Source organism: Caloenas nicobarica, chromosome 8 (assembly GCF_036013445.1).
Source record: "Caloenas nicobarica isolate bCalNic1 chromosome 8, bCalNic1.hap1, whole genome shotgun sequence".
NCBI classification, from domain to species: Eukaryota; Metazoa; Chordata; class Aves; order Columbiformes; family Columbidae; genus Caloenas; species Caloenas nicobarica.
The window spans coordinates 3,566,707-3,587,972 of record NC_088252.1 but is presented as its reverse complement, the minus strand read 5'-3'; positions in this window follow the sequence as shown (position 1 = coordinate 3,587,972).

The following is a 21,266-nucleotide window of genomic DNA, read 5'->3' as shown; positions in this document are numbered from 1 at the left end:
GCCTGGAGGAGGGGATATATAATACATCCACCTTACTGGCAATGCCTGGATTTGGCAGCGAGGAGATGAAGCAGGACATTTCCCAGCAGCAGGCTCCCTCCTCCTTCTCCTCCGAGATACGCTGGGGCAGCAAGGAACACGAGGAGAAGCAAAGAGTAGAAAATCGTGCTCCAAAAGCAAAAACATAAAGCCATCAGCAGAGTCCTCCTTACTGCCATTTGAGGTCAGAATCTCAGCTGGGATTAACCAGGATGTTTCACGCCCTAAAGTCATCTCAAAAAGCAACAACTATGGCCCAGACCTCCTTCTGCTTCACATACGCCTCTTCCCCACATGTGATGTGGGGATGTAAGTGGGCTCCCCTGTTTAAGAAGGACAAGGAATTACTGGAGAGAGTCCAGTGGGGGCTACAAAGATGCTGAGGGGTCTGGAGCATCTTTGTGCTGAGGAGACACTGAGAGAGCTGGGGCTGTTGAGCTGGAGAAGAGAAGCTGAAAGGGATCTGATCAATGGGATCAATATCTCCGGGTGGGTGTCAGAGGATGGACCAGACTCTGCTCAGTGGTGCCCAGCGCCAGGGTGAGGGGCAACGGGCACAGACTGAAACACAGGAGGGTCCATTGGAACATGAGGAGAAACTTCTTTGCTGGGAGGTGCCAGAGCCTGGACCAGGCTGCCCAGAGCAGGTGTGGAGTCTCCTTCTCTGAGACATTCAAACCCGCCTGGACCGACCTGTGTGATCTGCTCTGGTGACCCTGCGTGAGCAGGGGGATTGCACTGGGGGATCTACAGATCAACCCAACCATCCTGTGACCATTCTGTAACCCCAGTGATGCAACACCATGGTAGAGATATTTTTTGATATGCAGAAAGATTTGGGAATTTTAAGCTACGAAACAGCCCAGTTCCTACCTGCACGGGAGCCAGTGGAGCAGCCACTATTAAAGGGCAAGATCTACAAAGCCCATTTTCCTCCGACATCACTATAGCACTTGCAGGAGGGTGCCCCGATTCACAATAAATAAATAAATGACACCCCAAATTAATCCCCGTTATTACACACCACATGCAAGCAAAACCATTAGCGCTCGCCGGTGATGCAAGTTAATTACCGCACTGTCACCAGATGTTATACGAGTCCTGTCAGGATGTGACAGGCCCCAGCATCGCAGCTCCTCGTTTCGGCGCGGCGTTCCGCGTGGCATTGCTGTCACGTCAGCCCATGATGAGCCCGTGATGAGCACCCCAGGAGCAGTTCTGATAAAGTTACTCTCATTCAAAGTAACTTTTGTCTGCTTTATTACATTACGTATTCCTAAGAGGAAGGCTGGTAAACCTGGAATGATTAGTCTTCAATTTGCAAACATATATTCCTGTGTGCAAAGTGATTGCGGTGTATGCAGAGCATATGTCTCTATAGCTTTAGGTAAACCCTGTTTCAACTCTAAAAAGCAACATGTAGCAGGAGTGCTAGGTATGGAAAAATCTCCTTATCTATTGTGATGTGGTGGTGGAAGAACTGTGGTGCCATCATGTTTTTCCCGGTATATTTTTGATTAAATGCTTTCACCTGGGAGAAATTTTTATTCCAAAGGTTCTGAATTTTTCCACAGATGTGAAAACCTTTGGGGGCTTTAATGGTGGCAATTGCACCGCAAAATGTTGCATTGTGTTACAACCCCCCACCATACCCTCAACAGAAATTAATTCCTGCACATTGGCGACGCTTTCCCTCGGGTAAATCTCCTTTGTGAAGGCGAAGACCTAACGCAGCACCACTCCATGACAAAAGCAACCAACTCTTTGACTGATCCTGAGGCAAAACATCTTATCTGTGTCATTTGTATTAACGCATTACATTTAACATGAATGTCTTTTTCCCCCCAGTACCTTAAGGAAAAGCATCCCTGGTTTGCAGAGGCAGCTTTGCAATGTATTTCCATGCAAAATGCGCAGTCCTCACTCCGGGAATGCCAGGCTGGCAGCATCCGACTCCCTGCCGTGCAGCACCGAAGGAGCAGAGAGGCTCCTGAAGCCCTGTAAGCACAAACGGAGCAACGAATTAAAGCCTGGGCTAGCTCTGGAAAGCAAGAGCAGGTTTTGCAGCCATTCTCAGCTTTGCGAGGCAGCTCCAGCATCCCTCCCTTTCTCATCACAATGCAGGTATCACAGCCATGCCGTGATATCTTTGACCTTCAGGACCGTTTGGAGCAGGCTGGTGAATAGCCAGCTTGGGATTGGCATTTTTGAGGAGCAGAGGTACAACAGCTCCAGATGCTTCTTAACCTCTCCATGTTACAGCTGTAAAAACACAGCAGCGCTCAAGTGCACCCTAAAATGGAGACAGCCTGTCACCTTCAGACAGCCTGTAAACACCAAAGATTCATGTCCCCAGGCCTTGGATCTTCTTTTCCCTTGATATTGGCAATGTAACAGAGTTATATTTTTGTTTATATCCAACGCACAAGCAAACTGGACCACGTACTCCAAAAATACCCCACTTCAAGCAGGTTGCAGGAGGGTCTAAGCCAACAGGAGAGTGGGATACCAGCTTCCTTTTGATTATTTTCCTAACTGAATGGGAAACCATCACAATTTTGATTTGTTTGCCCTAGTGCAGCCCGCTGTGAGCAAGACATTACAGAAATCACAGTCCTTGCTCCTCTTTTAACAACCAGCCTCTGGTTTTGAGTTTAAACACATATCCCAAAACCCACCCATCACACCAGAGACACCAAAGGGACCTTTGGAGTCCCAGACTTCAGGAGCACGAAACAAGGACAATCCAACAACTCTTCCCCATGGAAGAAATTCCTTAAAAACACCCCTGCTATAACTTTGGGGGTTCAGACGACCCTTTGATCACGGCTGTTGGACCACGGGAGCAGCTCCCAGCCATCCCCAACATGAATTTGCAAATCACCCCATCACCAGCAGTTTTAATGATCTAATTAGACCCCAATTCTTTTTTCACTGTCAAAATCAGATATTTTTGGATAAGATACCATGCACGTGTACAGACTCGCCTGCAAGGAACTGTTTTATCCTGCCAGAATTGCACACACACAGTGTTTCTGGCCCCGGGTGCCTTGCCACAGGGTGAATTTTTGCTTGTGGGCAAAGGCAGCTATAGCAGATCTCTGTGCCTGCCTGGAACAAGCTTGTGCGAGGGTGGGAGGCTGTAAAAGGGATGTGCAGCCTTCATCCTCCTCTGACAGTAAAAGGTGCAGCCTTCATCATCCTCCAGACAGGTCCAGCGAGCACCCCGCAGCCTTTGCGCCGGTTGCCGCGGCCTCGCTGCGAAACTTCAGCTCCTACCCAGGAGGAAAAAAAGAGCAAAGGCACAAAACTCACTCAGCCCCTCTGCCAGAAACACAACAAAGCAGCCGACGGCCCCTTGATTTCTTACAGATCGGGCGGTCTGGCCGAGCCCCCCGTGCCAGATAACACAAATCCATCCAAACTAACGCATCGCAGGCGCTGCTCCTGCCGCGTCCAAAGTGGGTGGTCTCCTCCCAGCAGCATCTGAGCAGCATCTCCCCCGTCTCAACAAGTGGTCGGTGCAGCCAGAAAAGCTTAAGCGAGCAGGGGGGGTTGGGAAGCAGCCCCGACCCAGCGAAACAGCCAAAATGCTGTCAGCCAGGGAGAAGAGTCTGATGAGAAATTGGTGCTGCTAGGTAGCCTGAAACAATTAACAGAAATCTGAGCCCAATGGGAACAAGGCAAATATTCTGATTATTCCCTTGCAAGTTGTGCCGGAGAGACGGGCATTTAACCGAAACCTGCAGGCAGGGAAAAGGGGTGCAGGCAGCTGCTGTGCCCAAAGCAACTCCTGCATGGGGGTGAGGTCATGCTGGTTTACAGGAGTCACATATATTTTATATACTTTATCAGCCACAGGCAGGGCTGTGGTCCTTGCTGCCCATATGGGACTTTTTCAAGTGACGCCGCCATGCAAAAATGCAGTGGGTAAACGCACCACCCAGCTTTATACACCAGGTTCCTTCGAGAAAATGGAAGGATAAGTGCTATGAAAGGTGTCTATGAGGTGGAATAAGAAAATACGCTGGGAGGTGAACACGTCATCCTTCACTTAGGTGAGTCAGAGATGCTGCCAACTGCTGAGACACTTGTATACGCATCTGAATTCCCATTTATCAGGGAAGGAATGGCCACAACAAACATCACCTTGCAGCTCTGATTCTGTGAGACACTTGTCACCTGCGGCCCTGTAGCTTGCTGTGTTATCTTCCTCCATTTTAAACAGAAATTCAACCAAATTCCCTTAGCGCCTGTATTCAAGAGCTGCCTTTTAGAAAGGCAACTCTGTGCTTGGGAGAATCCACTGCAGCCTGTAAACTATGCTGCCCAAACAGCCGAGTACATTGTATTTTCACCAAAATCCATATTAAATCTAGCTCCTGCTTCTGTTTCCAGCTGTGTTTGGGAGCAGGGGACCCTCCTTGGAGAGACCTTGCATGACCCAGTCATTCGCTGACACCAGCCTTGGAAAAACGCCACATTGGCAGCAAAACATTTGCAGAACCGACGTCCCTGGCTGAAAACACGCTGACCCTTCATAGTCCTGGGTCCTGCTGCATTTTTTCATTCTTTTTTTTTTTTTTTCCCCTCCCCATTTTTTAATCGGTGTGCCTCATGATAGATCGAAGGATTTAAAAGCAAAGTGAAGGTGCTCCAGCCCTTGGCACAAACGCTGAGACAGCCAGTGCAGGCAGCCCAGAGGGGACGCAGATATTAATTTCAAAACCACATTGTAAGGTCTGAATACTGTCATCTGTTTCAGCCTTTAATTCTCAGGTCTTCCATTTTCTTGGTTCAATCGCAAGGAAAGAGACTCATGGCCAAGAACTCCCTCACCGGCCCAGATCTGAAGGTTACGGATGTTCGGCTGTTTTGTCCGTCACCGCCTGGTGCAGATCCCCTGAGCTCAGTAACAGCCACTGTGCAATTAATTCCGTTGCAATAATAGGGCAGCACCAATTACTGAGCAGACTCTTGTAGCAATAAAAAAATAATATACTAAGTCTTACTTTCTAAGTCACGAGGTGCAATAAATGTCTCTCTTTTGGAGGACTTCCATCTTTATATTCCTGCCTCCCAGTTCCTCATTATTATTGGGGGTTTTTTAACCTAATACAAGTCTCATTTGCAGAGCATTCATCCTGGAGCTATATATTCACTGTCTGAGACGTGTCAGACCGAACAGTCCCTTGGTCTGACTGGTACAACGCAAAACATTGAGTTTCACCCATCCAGCTTTAAGCCAAGCTCAGGCCATGTCCAGACAAAGCAGGTTGGTCACGCTTTTCCAAAAGACGTTGGGAGGAGAGAAGAAAGGTACAGCCCTAATGAAAACCAGGATAACGGGGATCCAGAATGGTTTTAATGAACAAAAGCTACAGGAAAGACCCCTCCACCATCCCCTCTCCCGAGAGACGGAGAACCCTCTCCAAAGAGACGGTTCAGTTTGCTGAGCTCCTGCGACCTACAGCCTGGTTTTAAAGCAGGCCCCAAAGCAAGTTTTATTCTGGGTTTTAGAATGCTGTGGTTTGGTGAAAGCTTCATGCTTGGCCAAAGCAGCCCATCCTGCCCACAATCCTCCCATCAGCAGGTGCTGAGCTCTGGAGTGTAGCAGCCCCAAATTACAAGCCATGGCATGCCTCTTTCTTTTCTTTTACAAGAATTACACACTTTCCTCTCTGCACGCGACTCCACTTCGGCAGGGTCATCTACCGAGAGACAACGTATGTCTCTGTATATTTGGTTTTTTGCTGACTGATCTCTGCAACCTGCATAATCCCCACGTCCAGCCTGGCCCTGCAGAGCAGGCTTTGGACAAGACCTGTGTCTCTGGACATAGTCCAGACTTAGTCCTTGCTTGCCAGCTCCCTGTAAACTCGCATCGCTGTGGTTCGGCTTGTTCTCACTGTTTTGTGCCCCCCACCCCTCGGCATGTCAGCAGTGAGATGATAATAGTCTCCCCAATACTGTTGCATTCAGAGTGTCACGGAGGGAAAGAACTTGCCCATAAGAGGTTTTTCTGAGTCACACCACGTCCTTGAAAGCTGCACACGGATACTCGGGGGGATTTCTGAGCCCAGGAGAAGCCAAACACAACATGAAAATGAAAGAAGGTAAAAGAACAGGGGTGATCCCCCTCGGGCTCAAGCTGGGGTGTCCCCAGGGCACTCGTCCCGTGAACACGGAGCCTCCACTTGACAGCTCCTCTGTGCACAGAGCACTGACCTGAGTCTTTGCTTTAGGCAAAAAAAAACGGACTTCTAAAAGCTAAAACGAACACACTCTCCAAGTAAAGTCCAAAGTGAAATTCTGCTGAGGGTTTGAGCACCCTGCCGCCTGCAGACACCCTCTCCATCCGACTCAATAATCTGTCATGCTTGTTACTGGGAAACGAGCTCCCTCCACACTGACATTTCATATACTTACTGATCCAGCATATAATGAACACCCCGCCAACCCTGTCAGCCTCTTGCAACGCTTTTTATTACGTGTTTTTTCATTGTTATATTTAAATTTTCTTTGGGTTTTTTATTGTTTTGTTTTGTTTTTTCTATTTAAAAGAGCAGCCCGGGATCCCAGATCTCCCCACTGATCCAGAGCATGCAGCGCCCAGATTTCCAGCACCACATCCAACCCTCGGGGCCCCCCCGGGGACCAAACCTGGCAGAAGATTTAGCACCAGCACTGCAGAGATTTGAACGGGGATAAATTATTAAGGCCTGACTTGGTGCTGAAGCAGTCCCGTATGATCGTACACCTTAGTGACCCGGGGCTAAGCACATCCAGCCCATCAGCACGACACTCACACCTAATATTTCCGACATCATGATGACTTATTCCACAGTTCGACTTATTTGCTTCCACTCTCCTACAGCGTCTAACATGACAGCAGCAGTGCACAATAGTAGCTCCCAGGCATTAAAGCAGAAATACTCCTAATGAAAATCTGTAGGAGCTGTAGAATAATCCCGACAGCACTTCAGCGACAGGCTTGAGCACTAAGGCTGGCTTTTGGCTCCTGCTGCCGTCATTTTTGGGATAGATGCATCTCTGATAAGCGGCTTCTGGGCTGGAAACAGGTCTTAGGGAGATGCGCTCACCAGCAGCAAGTGGGACTTTTTCACCTGCTTTGGGATCATGGCCATCTAATGTAAATTATCACCTCTTCAGTTGACCTTTTCCTTTGGTCTAGAACATCAAATAAACAGAGCAAACCTCTCCGAAACTCCGTGACAGGAGCCCGAGACACCTGAAATAACAGACAGAAGTGACGAGTGCTCCCAAGAGTGGTTTTCCTTCTTTCCCCGCTTGACACTTGAGCATTCTCTCCTCGGCAAGAGGTCTGATGCCTTTATACACTGTCTAATCTCACTTAAGAAAACCAGAAGGCTCATGCAGAGGGGAGCCTGTTTTCTTAAGCTTTTAAAGGGCCATGAACTCCTGGATAAAAAAAACCCAAACCTGATGAGCAGCACAAAGTGATGTCTGGAGCTTGTGCAATTTTTATGTTAACAACCAGACACCACAGTATGAAATGGAAACCAAATAACTTAAAAAAAATAACAACATTTTGGTCTCAATTTCTTTTCCCTCCATTTACAGAAGAATGGCCAGATTGCATCAGATGGAGAGGTCTATCAACATGAGCATCCAGCCCAAAAATACCCTGTGAAGGATAATGTGCCAATACTTCTCGTATGCCCTCTCCAAGCCCCCAGGACCAGAAAAGCTCCATGAATACTCCTTGATGGATTTCTCCCCATCATTTTACACCAATGCTACGTGAACTTCCAGCACCCAAGGTAGCTACAAGCGGCCTAATTATTTATTTTTCATGAAGAAGTATCACCTTTTGTTTGAATACTCCATCTGCTAGTTTTCTTTGATGGCCCCCAATTCTTGTACTGGCAGAGACAACAAGAACATCTCCTTGTTCCACTCCTATCAGGATTGTACGACTAGAGACCCATCGTCACCTGCTCTGTAGGTTCCTTTCTAGTCTACTTAATCCCTCCTGTGCCTTTCTCAGCCGAAGAAGTCATTTTTGAGATGGGGGTACAGAATTGCAGTCAGCAGACAAGACACAGAGCCCCATTATAGCCCATTTTGTTCTCCAGTCCTATTCCCACCAACCCTCTGGCTTTCTGACAGTTGCTGGGCTCTGCGATGCCGTTTCCATAGAATAATTTACAGTAGCTCCCGAGTCTCGCTGAGGAATGAGATCCCAGCTCAGAACTCATCATTTCATATGTAAAGCGACAACTGTCTTTCCCCGTGTGTGCCACTTCACATTTATCCGCGTTAAGTTTCACCCACTGTTTATTGCCTCGTCACTCCAGCTCATGAGTCGGCTTTCATTTTTTACTATCCTTACCATCATCATCAGTCTTTACACTCTGTTTCGATTCCTCTTCCACATCATTTCCGAACACATGGCAGCTGTGGGCACAGAGCCCTGCCGAGCATCGCCGCTCACCTCCCTCCCTCGTTGCCTTTTGGTTCCTCTCCTTTAAGCAATAATCCATCAGATGACCTTTCCTCCTGCCCAGAGTGGCTTAGTTTCCTTAAGCTCCTTCATCGAGGAAACTCATGAAAAGCCTTCCAGAAATCTAAGTGGATTTTATTAACTGGATTTACCTTGTCTACATGCTCCCTGATGCCTTCAAAGATTTCTAAAGAGATCTGCGAAGCTTGACGCCTGCTCTTTTGGAAGGACCTACTGTCCTACTTATCCAGGTGCCTGTTGACCCTCTTTTTTCTTTCCTCCAGTTACCCCAGTTCAAAACTATAATTCTCTGGACCTCCACAGGGACCTTTTGAGAACCAACATCACACATTAGCTGCTTTTCATAAAACCATTTCTAACGCCAAGGCAGTTTTAACCGACAGGTTTCCCACTGCAGTCATGACTTCAGCTTTTCCGTCCTCGAGTTAGGACTCACAGCCCCCTAATGAGATTTAGAACAGACTCCCAGTCATTTCTGCACTTGCAATATGCTTTGCACACACTTTCTTTGAAGACATGTTAAGACACATCAGCATAAGGTCTCTCATCTTTGCTGAAGCATCACGAATTGGTCTGGAGTCAAGAGACGAAAAGTGGGGATGACTTGAGTATAGGTTGAAGAGAAACCCCCTCAGCAAGGGATGCGACACAACCCAACCTTCTGAGCCCTCTCAAAGAGAAGGAGGAAATGGTGGGCACAGCAGACTAAAAGTAGACATGATCATAGAATCACAGAAGGGTTTGGGTTGAAGGGACGTTCCCAGCTGCCCCAGTGCCCCCCGCCATGAGCAGGGACATCTGCACCAGCTCAGGTTGCTCAGAGCCCCGTCCAGCCTGGCCTGGGATGTCTCCAGGGATGGTTCATCCACCACCTCTCCGGCCAACCTGGGCCAGGCTCTCACCACCCTCAGGGCCAACAATTTCCCTTTATCCAGCCTGAATCTCCCCTCCTTTAGTTTAAAACCATCACCCCTTGTCCTATCGCAACGGGTGAAGTCGCAGCACAAGAACTCTTTCAATCCTTCCTCTGCCAGCACCGCTCAAACCTGACAGCCACCCAAGGGAACTGCATCTCTAAACCAGCCCGGAGAACAATCCCCTCGGCTCTTCCAGCAACGTCCAGCGTTTCTGCAGCGTGGGGAGCAGCTCATTACGCTCCGGGCTCGGCAGAGCAGGTTCCCATGGAAACGGGCAGCCTTTTTATGGCTGTTGACAGCTTTGGGGAGTTTTTCCTCTGAAATGCTTGGACACAGAACAGGTGTCTCCAAGCCAGGCAGTAACCAGATAGCGCAAAGCTAGCACAGCTAGATAATGAGACAAGTGTTTATTTGAGACGAAACATTTTCACCCGGCGAGGGAGCCACTCCGTAGCTGCACGGGTGCGTAAAGGCATCTGCCAACAGCGGGAGGGTGGCACAGAATGGGAGAGGAGACACCAAATCACACACTGGTTGGAAGGGACTGCTGGAGATATCTAGTCCAACCCACCTGCTAAAGCCCGGCTCAGGCCGCCTTCCCTCCGCTCCACAAATCAATGAACCGGAGGAAAAGGGTGGATTAACAAACGCGCAATAAATAGCCACTTCTCCCCTCGCTCTAGCCACTCACCCAACAATCCCCCTCTTCACACCAAATAACCACCTTTCCCGTTTGGTTTCTGCTACAGCTCAGGTTGTTAGAAGGCCCGAGCTTCAGCCAGCAAGCACCGAGGAATTTTTTCCACGGGAATCTTTGTAATCGGTAACGTGGCGTTACATCGAAAAATGATGTCAACAAGCGATTCATGTTTCCGACTCAGGTGCTCAGAGAGCAGGCCATGCCAGATTTAAAATTGCCTGTGCAAATTTTATTAGGCCCACTTGTGCTCGCGCGTTACGGCACAGCCTAATTACCCAACTGCCTCCTATTTCTTCCCCCCAAACACCTGCCTTGTTCGCTGAATGGATAATTGTTCGCTGCAGACTTTTACGACCCTAATTATTATTTAGCGCACAACATCCAAATCCTGTCCCAAACAAACAGAAAACTGCTCATTTCCTCTTGAGCCTGGCTGAAGTTTTCTAACCAGCGCAGCTGAAGACTTCAGAAATTGTTCATTTCTCAGCACAATATATTATATATAAAAAATGTTATACGTAAATTAATTTATCAGCAATGCCATATCAAAAAGTGAGAAACTGAGGCATGCTGAGATTAATGCTAACGCTACTGAATAACTAGTTTTGTGATACTGCAGGCATCAGCCTGAAGAACTCCAAAGTATTTAGCATCTTACTGACTTGAATACGCCGAGTTAAACCTCCTATAAATTTTCAACCGAAGTTATCCGCATTTCTACATATCAGCCCTACGAGCTACATTCAGAAGATGAGGGGTGCAGTTGCTGGTATTTTCAGCTTCTTCCTCTGCATCACAGAAGATGCACAGTTAGAGGTTCCCGTCTTCCTACGTGACGTACGACTTTACTCTAGGAGTTATTTCCTCACCCTGCAGATTCTGCACCACTGTTCTTGAAGGAACATCCTTCCTACATGCAGTGTGGGGCATCCTCTGTCCCCACCAAAAACACAGAGCTGTGCTGAGGATGGAGTTTCTGAAGGACATCCAAAAAAAAAAAGTAATTTCATCTTTTTAGTCCAAAAAGAAAGAGAAAAGGTCAACACCGAAGTTGTTTTCTGAATGAGCTCAGGGTGAATTAACTGCTCAGGGTCAAATGAAAGGTCTCATTTTTAGATCAACCCTCTTTGTTTCAAGCTCCTTACTGTGAAATTAATTCAAATTCAAAAGAAATTGCCAGGGAGCAAATGCAAAATCTTAATATTAAAACACGTGTACTTTAATACTTCCAGTACTAAAGGCGTTTTGGACATCAATACAATCTCTCAAGAGAAAAAAATCACTTTAATTCAGGCTATATTTTTTATAACGGCAACTGGTGCAATGAACATATCTAACCAGTTCTCATCGTAAGCACCAAGCAAGAATAAGCAATGTGTGATCACGTTATTAAAGGTTGTGCAAGAAAACACCTGCACAGAGGAGATGAAATAAAGATCTGTCCCTAAACTGTGTTTTAAGTGCTCAATAGGGCAACCTTATCACACTTCTTATCACAGAGGCTGCTTTTCTTTGGAGTTCACTGGAATATTTCTGCCTGAAAAATGGGGAGATCACAGGGAGCGTATCACAGGGATCTTCGCCTCGAGGCAGCTGCATCCACAGAGATGAGTTTAGGGGTTCCAGAGAAGAGTTTGGGGGTTCCAGACCAGTAACTGGCCCCATTCAACACCGCACTTTCCTCTCCCGGCCCCCAGAGGGATGATGTGATGTTTTTGACCTATTTTGTTTGTAGCAGAGGGTCAGAAGGATGATTCATCATCGCGCTGGTGTCACGATGACAGAGATAGAATGAAGTGAACATATACAAAACACTAGGAAGAAAGGGGCTAAAATTAAGAAAAACAAAGCCATCCCTGAAAAAAAAAAAAACAAGAATGAAAGGAAGATGAATGGTATTATCAGAACAAAGATGAAAAAAGAGGAAACACGTAGAGACAGAACATGGGAAGAGCTTTTGTCTTGTAAGACTGGCTCTTCGGTACAGCCTGAAATGTTCAGGGTACCAGGGGATTTGTGTGTATTCCACAAACCATTCCCAGCTTTCAGCCAAGGACTGACACAGTCTGCAACACTATCCCGCCACAAAACCTCCCAAGGGTCCTCAGCACGTTCTGAGCAGCATCTACTTTTTATTTCCACCTGGTAGTTAACATCTGGATGCGTGCAGATGTGTGGTTTAATGCAGCCTCCCAGCTCCCTCTGCTGTGCCAGGGTCTCTCCCACGTGTGGTTATACTACAGCTTCCCATGAGGGGTGTTGGGACATAGGCTGGAGATCAGCTTGGTCTTCACGACCTCCCAAAATCCTCCTCAAACCCAACACATCCCATTGATACGACCTGGTGCAGCTCCACGCTGTGCAGCACACATGAAACATGCTGCCTGGAGGTGAACGGACTCACAATTCCTTCCTCGTGTCCAGCCTGAATCTCCTTCCTTTAGTTTAAAACCACGAGGATGTTGTGTCCCATTCCTGACGCTCTTCCCACCTCTCACACAGTGAGCCAAAAGCGTATGACAAACCATGGTCCCGCTCTTTTAGAACGAGAAGCAAAGCTATTGAACCCTTTCCAAAGGAGACTTCAAAACATTCATGGTTCACAAGATGAATCCACTTCTACTTATTATTCAGCTCAGCTATAGTTAAACCAATTTAAGCTACACAACACAAGAGTTATTAAAAAAGATCTGTGCCTGTCAACTTTTCATTACATTACTGCTCAACATTCACCTTGTAAAAAAAAAAAAAAAAGAGAGGAAAAAAAGAGGAGACTTCAAAATTAAGCTATGTTAAAGTGTAAACCAGGCACGGAAGAGGAAGAAATTAAACCACTATCGGTGGAACACAGCTTGCACAAGCTGCCCTCCCTCCCCTCCCAACCCCAGCCAGCCTGTTAGAGCCCAAGGGTATCAAACAGCAATTCAAAGGAACAACACCGCTGCACTCCATTTTCTTATTTATGTTCTCCTTTGAAACAGATAGCATTGCTGAGGCTGCTTCTGTCCTCCATGCAGGGGTCATTTGCTCAGGTAGAGGCTGGACTGGGCACCCATTTGCTACCAAAAAGTGTCTCCACCACCTCCTGCAGTGGCTGCAAACAGGAGCTGCAGCTTTTCACCTTCCCCAGGAGCATCTTCTCCTCCTCCTCCTCATTCCAGGCAGAGCAGGAGGAAAGTGCTGCCCTTCTGTGCCCCAAAGGTGACTTTTTTCCTTCAGAAAGGAGTGAGCACCACAGCCAAATTACTGTTCTTTATGTCTCGTGGTGTTTATGGTCTCACAGAGCATCGCACTGAAACTGCCCCTCTCCAGCTGCTGGGCAGGGAGGTTCCCACTCTGCTTTACTGGTGGAACTGGTCATCCACCTGCACGGAGCAGAAAATCAACCAGGCAAGGACAACCCAGGGCTGGGGGGGCTGGAGATTCACACAGAGGTTCTCCTCACGCACACAAACTTAAGGAAGGAAAGACTGAACGCATCCACATCTTTTTGCAAGCCTGCCCACACTAACCTCTGAGTTTTTTAAAGCACTCATCCCTGCAGTCCCCGGAGCAGCAGAAATGCTAACAACCTCGCCCTTATGCTCAGAAAGCTAAGCAGAAGACAATAAGTGAACAAATTCAGCCCAGCACAGAGCCCCAACTACTCCACCAGCCTCCCCGGCACCTCCAGGAACAACGCCAAAGAGGATTATTTATCCGCATTTGCTGCTGTATGATAATCCTCACCTAGCCCCTCTCCCAAAGCCCCACGTCCTGGTTAAGCGTTTTGCAGGAGAAAGGCGGGCAGTTTGCTCCCTGCCACCTAAGAAGCCAAAGGAAGGCAGCAAAAGCTGCGTATTTCTGTTATTACTTGTTCCAATTGAGCGAAACTCCACAATTGGAGCAAGTGCCTCCTGCCATCACCCGAGCAAACACAGAGTTGTGAACACGCCGAAAGTATAATCCCCTTGTGGGGAATTACGCGATCTGCAGGGCCGGGGAAATCCAAAGCTCCCAGTGATGAGAAAGGAGACAGAGCAGGGAAATAAAGATGGAGAACTCGAAGCTTTACATCAAATCAGATCACTCAACTGGGCAGAACAATTCAAAGCCAGCCCGGGCAGACTGCTTCATGGTAATTGTTTCACTGAAAGGCAAGAGCAGGGGTTGCTTAAAACAACTCTAAAAGGTTTTCAGATATTTGGTAATGAAACCGCTTTGCTGCTGGAGCCTTTTCCCACCACCGTATAGAGAGAACTGGGGTCAGGCAGTGTGTTTTTGTTAGCTTGCTCATGAGTGCTGTCTTACAGGTGCTCGCGTTTTTAAGGAGGCATAAAACAAAACTAAAGCATTTGTTTTCAACAAACTTGGCCATCGGAGACCTGATCCTACAACCCTTCTGCCTACAAGAAACCTTCACTCGCTTGGCAATTCTGTTGACGGCTTGTCTGAGAACCACTTTGCACATGGAAAAGCATGAGACTGGGAACCAGAATTGTATGTGATTTCTCCCAAAAGAGACAACCCGAAGTCAGCAAAAAACCCCAGAGGTTGTATCTAGACAGTGCCATGTGCTAAATGTGAATCCAGGGCTGCAACCCAGGCATGCAGATGGGATTCAGTATGAAACGGTGCCTGTTTATTTATTCCTTTGTAGGAATCTTGTGCCCTTGTAAATCTACATCGTGTCACCCAGGAGAACAGAGACACTATGAACTCACTCGAAACAGGTGACGGGCACTGGGACCAGCAAGCTGAGATGAGCTGGAGTCCACAAGGATATGAGCAGGTCCAGGGTATCCCACATGTGAAATATATCCCGTGAGACATTTACAGTACGTTCATCCTGGGCCTGGGGACTCTTATGGGTCCGAGCATCAAGTGGAGGAGAGTCAGCATGAGTTTGAGGTGTCACAGGATGCTAAAAATCACCATAATGTTTGTGTAGAGGGGTTTTGAGCTGCTTCCAATGATGAGGAAAAGGACCTGGGGGTGTTGGTGACAGCGGCAGAACATGAACCAGCGTGTGCCCAGGTGGCCAAGAGGCCACCAGCATCCTGGCTGGTACCAGCACTGGTGTGGCCAGCAGGCCCAGGGCAGTGACCGTCCTGTGCTGGGCCCTGGGGAGGCCAAACCGCGAACCCTGGGGGCAGTTCTGGGCCCCTCAGGGCTCAAAATGGCAGCACCAAGATCACCTCACAACACAAAATGGCGGCCCCAGGGACACTAGGATCACCTCAGGGCTCCAAATGGCGGCCAGAGGGGTGGCGGGATCGCCTCACACCAAGAAAGGCCTTGAGGTGCTGGAGCGGGTTGAGAGAAGGGAACGGAGCTGGTGGGGGGCTGGAGCACAAGTGTGATGGGAGCGGCTGAGGGAGCTGGGGGTTCAGCTGGAGAACAGGAGCTGAGGGGAGACCTTCTGATCTCTGAACTGCCCGAAAGGAGCTTGGAGCCAGGGGGGGTCGGGCTCTGCTCCCCAGGAACAAAAAAAAACAAACCCCAGACTGCAGCATTGCCATCCTGATACTTCACCGCTAAGGGCCTATCCGTAAACCACAGGGACAATTTCTGTGGAGAATTAGCCCAGTGTTGCAACAGAAACAGCAATTCTTCAAGTACAGAAAGCATCTAAAGACTTAAATGCTACAAGTAATTGCTAAGGAGCACATTTAAATGGAATAATACTCCCGCTAAGTAGATAACAGGATAAACTTCAGAAAATAGGATAACGCATGATGAAGATTTAAGGGCAATATTTTGGTTTGGTATTTTGTTCTATTTCTACATTGTCTCTGTGCTTACAAATGTTAATTCGCATGTATTCTGTGTGCTCACAAATGCTGGTTTTCTACGTAAAGCAGATCCCAGAGTCTTTCACAGCACCCAAGGCACAAGGTTAACACAGGATTAGGAGAAAAAGGGCAGTTAGTGGCTGAGATAACACTTCGATTTGGTCAGTCCATCCCAATCCCACATAAGAAACCTGTTCGACTAACATGAAGCCCTCAGGAAAAAGAAAAAATAAAAAAAAATTATGGTCTAGAGTTTTCCTGCCTAAAGAAACACCCCAAATCTAAGACATGAAAGGTACAAGCCCACCAGGTTTTCTCCAAAAGATGACAGCAGAACTGGATTTTTAGAAGATGTAACCGGCCAGAGGCAGGTACGAGCTCTGTCAGGTTGATGAGATGACTTTCTTCTAAAATAAGAACGAATATCTGTATATTATGGCCCTGACAGCAAACAAAAGATCTCTGCTTTAAGGTGACTACTTCTGGAACACTGCTGTAACACATAGCACTTCTTTTGGGAACTGTTTCACTTACATCCCCACTTCGGGTTTTAAATTCTGAGAAACCCCAAATTCAAAGGTAAAGTAAAGAGTATTTGAGGTTTCTGCAGTGAAACAATGAGGATCCCCAGGAAAGAAAGGACAAACATCTGCACCTCTTCTCTCATATACAGCTTCAGGTGTTTAACTTCAGCTTCCCAAATTAGACACTCTTCTAAATGGGATTAATCATGCTCTGCTGCATTCTCCACCCATTACAGTTTAGGTTGGGTCAACTCATGGTACATATTTCACCTTTGGACAAACACCTCAAGTTAAGATGATCAATCCCACCCACGATGTGCACGTTTGGAGGCCGAGCTCTGTTGAAGCTCCTGGATGTTACACAGTTTGATTTATGGCCCAAACTTTGGCTTGAAGAACAGAAGCTCAGTCCAAAATTAACAGCGTGAGGAAAGCTGCACTTCTTAATTACTCACTTATCTGGGTGCAGGTCTCACTACCTCTTAATATATTGTCCCAATAGCCCTCTGAGAATAGGGAACGGGTAACATTCCCCCTTCACGGGCAGAAAAATAAAGCATAAAACTGCCTTGCGACAGTTCTGGAGCTCAACATGTACATGACTACTGCTTCAATTCATAATTTATTTTAACTTTCCATAAAAGTGCTGCTCTTATATAGTGCTATAAAACCACTACAGCTGATTGTACATACCCAGTTAAGCACCAGGGAAACTCAAACTGTCTCTGCTTTAGGGCTGGGTCACTCTTTAGCTCCAAATAAGCCCAAAAGGTTAGTGCTCAGGCTGAAAGGGATTTCAAACGGCTCCCAGTTTTGTACTGGGAATCTCCCAGTAAGCTGCATTAATTCAGTAGAGGGACTTAATTCCATACAAGCACACATATATTGCTAAAGAAATAACATTCAGCAACAAAAGTGCAAAAAAGAAACCAGGAGAATGGGAAATGCTCAAGGGTCAGGCTTGGTAGGAAAGATATTCCAAACTACCTTCATCACTGCTTTGGTCTCTTGGAAAGTGTCCTACAACACTAACAACATTTCCCTACCTGTTCTTGCAATTCCAAGTCCACAGAGAACGCTCCGGAGGCATGAGCTATATTTTATCTCCAATGACTAACAATAACCAAGGTCAAAATTAAACAACTGACCCAGATCCAACCCCTCTTGTATCTCTCTGCCTCATTGACTCCCCATTTCTTTCTACATCTCATCTGAAAAATATATCTTTTTCCTCCCCTTGGCCACAGCTGTTAATTTCTATGTGTGTATCTGTGTTGTTATTTATTATTTAGCGCTGCAAATCACCCTATGATGCAGTTTGCATGAAAGGCACTACATAAAAGGAAGCCGCTTCTGAATATTTTAGGAACCTGGCATTCTGCTATTGATATTCTAATTTCATTTATTTGAAAATCAAGTCAGGCCCCAACAGGTTACTCAGCAAATTAATAAATGTTGCAGCTTTTGTCTTCCAGTGGGTTTTTAGCCCCTGGGATTTGCACTTTCATGTTGTTCTCTGGTAAAGTCTGCTGTGTTTGTTTGTTTAAGAGAGGAGACCTGATGCTCTCGCATGTTCCCCTGACTCCAACAGCTGGGGCTTGAAAAGCAAATAAACATTAAGATGCAGATAAAAAAAAATTTAAAAAAATATCAGACATCAGCACTCTGCAACTCTCCCCGGTTAAACAGCTTTTTACATCAATTTTTTTCTTCTGTGGTCCCTGGGAAGACCTCCCAGAGAACAACCACTAGGATCAGGCTACAGATTTGAGCCTCACCTATTTCCAAGTTCTCCATCTCCCAGGTCTCCTCCTTGGATGCTGGTTTCAATTAACAGAAGCTCACTGGCCTCTTTCTGACCTAAAATTTCCCCTAAATGAAAGTACAAGAACCTATTTGCTTAACCTGTGTATTTAAGTCCCCTCAGAAGAGAAATAAACACACTTTCCTTCCTACTCAGACTTTCATCTTGTACACAGAAAGGAGGAGGGAAAAGGGGAAGAGTCTTCAGAGAAGTAACAAAAACCCCCATGTATTAGGTAAAAAAAAAAAGTATCTATTTATCTTGAACAGTGTGCAAGCTATGCAAAAAGCCATGCTTTTTTTTTCCCTAGGAAATAGCTCATAGACACCCAAACCATCACAGGACCAGCCCACAGCATCCATCCAAATAGGAACGCTGAGTTAACCTGGAGAATCACAGGAATTAGATGCAGCAAATACTCATTTCTCAACAAAGAAAAAGTCATTTCGGTCACAAATTGGCAGAAAAAGCCACATAAATGGTTGCGGTACATATCCGCCCATTACATTTGAGAATCCAAATAGCGCTGGCGCATCGGTGGTAAGTGTGTTAGCACAGGAGATAATGGAAGGAATAATGTCTCCTCGGCTGTACATAATGAAGTTGCAGTTCCACAGAGAGACTCAAGGGCCACCATAAACCACAAGTGTTAAACCAGAGCCTTCAGCTCCTAAAATTATTGTCTTAATTTATGTGCGTTAAAGTGCAAGAGGCAACATATACTATACTTAGATTTTTAAAAGGATTTTTCCCAGTTTGCCTCTTGTTCTCTCCTTTAACCTTTCAGTAGACATCCACTGGTTGTTGTTTCCACGCAAGCCTGGAATTTTAATTTAATTCCACATCTTAATAGCCCACTTTCTCAGCGGGTTCAGGTATTTGGAAATTAGCAAGAAATGAGAAAATGAAATTTGAAAATTTTAACCTTGAAGGTTTTTATCTCTCTGCCTATCACCGGAGTAATGGAGCAGGTGACAGAAAGATTTTAATGCTATTTTAACATCTATATATTTATGGTCATGCGGTATATATATATATATATATATTTATACCTATTTATTACTGAGATTCTAAGAGGTACACAGGAGCACTCTTCACATGAGCCAGGAAATGAAGCTGATTAATAGAGCTTCTTCCTCCAAATGCAGAAAGTAAATTCAACCTAAATGATAATCAGTAAGTTTGATTTTATTCATCCCCTCAGTATCAAGCCTGAGACTGTTTTGAACAGAGGAATACTGATGTAGACACCCTTCCACACTCTGTACACTTTACTTTACCTTGCAATTACCTTGCAAAGGCTGTTGGTCAGCAGGTTAAATATTTACAACATATATAAAAATATATGCTAATTTTAAAATAGTAATCTAAGCTTAGGCCATGGCTTGGGGCAAATTTAAGCAGCCATCAAATCAAGAGCTGTCTTTTATAATAAAGCCATAGGCAGAGCACAACGGGTATAACTCTGGATTTGCTTGCGATTAGGGGTAAGCACTAAACTCAGGGTACCATTCGCATACCAATGGCTGCTTGGAGCATATAATGAATACGCCACCTGAGCCTGTGCTCATTTAAAACAGGGTCCCAGTACCGACCCGTTAAATCATTCATCACACTGACCAGGGGCTGGGTAAACAAGAAACTTTTGCACAGCCTCCGTGGCATGTTGGTTACGTGACGCTTTGGGTAGAGAAAGGAGTGAAGGAAGAGGGGGGTTAATCTCTTCTGGGGCAAGGAACTAGTGGATACAAAAAAAAGCCCAAGACCTTGTTTGTGCTGGGAGAACCTGGGGAAGCAAAGAAGCTGAGCGTTGCTCATACCTGTAACAGGAAAGTGCAGGGTCCTGCACCTGCGGAGGAACAACCCCAGGCACCAGTACAGGTTGAGGGGACCTGCTGGCAAGCGGCTCTGCAGAGCAGGACCTGGGAGTTCTGGTGGACAACAGGGTGACCATGAGCCACCAATGTGCCCTTGTGGCCAAGAGGCCAGCGGTACCTGGGGGCCATTAAGAAAAGTGTGGCCAGCAGGTTGAGGGAGGTTGGAGGTTGTTCCTCCCCCTCTGCTCTGCCCTGGTGAGGCCACATCTGGAGTTTTGGGTCCAGTTCTGGGCTCCCCAGTTGAAGAAGGACAAGGAATTACTGGAGAGAGTCCAGCGGAGGGACACAAAGATGCTGAGGGGTCTGGAGCTTCTTTGTGCTGAGGAGACACTGAGAGAGCTGGGGCTGTTGAGCTGGAGAAGAGAAGCTGAGAGGGATCTGATCAATGGGATCAATATCTCCGGGTGGGTGTCAGAGGATGGACCAGACTCTGTTCAGTGCTGCCCAGCGCCAGGGTGAGGGGGAACACGCACAGACTGAAACACAGGAGGGTCCATCGGAACATGGGGAGAAACTTCTTTGCTGGGAGGTGCCAGAGCCTGGACCAGGCTGCCCAGAGCGGGTGTGGAGTCTCCTTCTCTGGAGACATTCAAACCCGCCTGGACCGACCTGTGTGATCTGCTCTGGTGACCCTGCGTGAGCAGGGGGGTTGCAATGGGGGGTCTACAGAGGTCCCTTCAACCCAACCAGCCTGGGATTCTGTGGGTATGTGAAAAGGTTGGGCAGCGATAGAAGCAGCACCAAGTATCTTCAGTTTGGGATTGAGCTAACAAGCACGTATCCTCTGACAAAGCTCTCCAAGCTCTTGGTCGTAGGTACATTTTGGAGCTCTGCAGGCAGTGCCACGAAGATTTGTACATGACATAGAATCATTTTGGTTGGAAGAGACTCTTAAGGTCATCAAGTCCAACCATAACCTAAATCTAGCACTAAATGTCCCCAAGAGCCTCATCTCTATGTCTTTTAAACCCCTTCAGGGATGGTGACTCCATCACATTGCCCAGCACACCTGGCACAGCAAAAAGCTGTCGGGCAGTTGTTGGCGTCCTGACGCATTTCCATAATACAACCGGTGATATAAAACCTCCCTTGTAAAGCCCAGTGTTTTGTTTGCTTTACCAA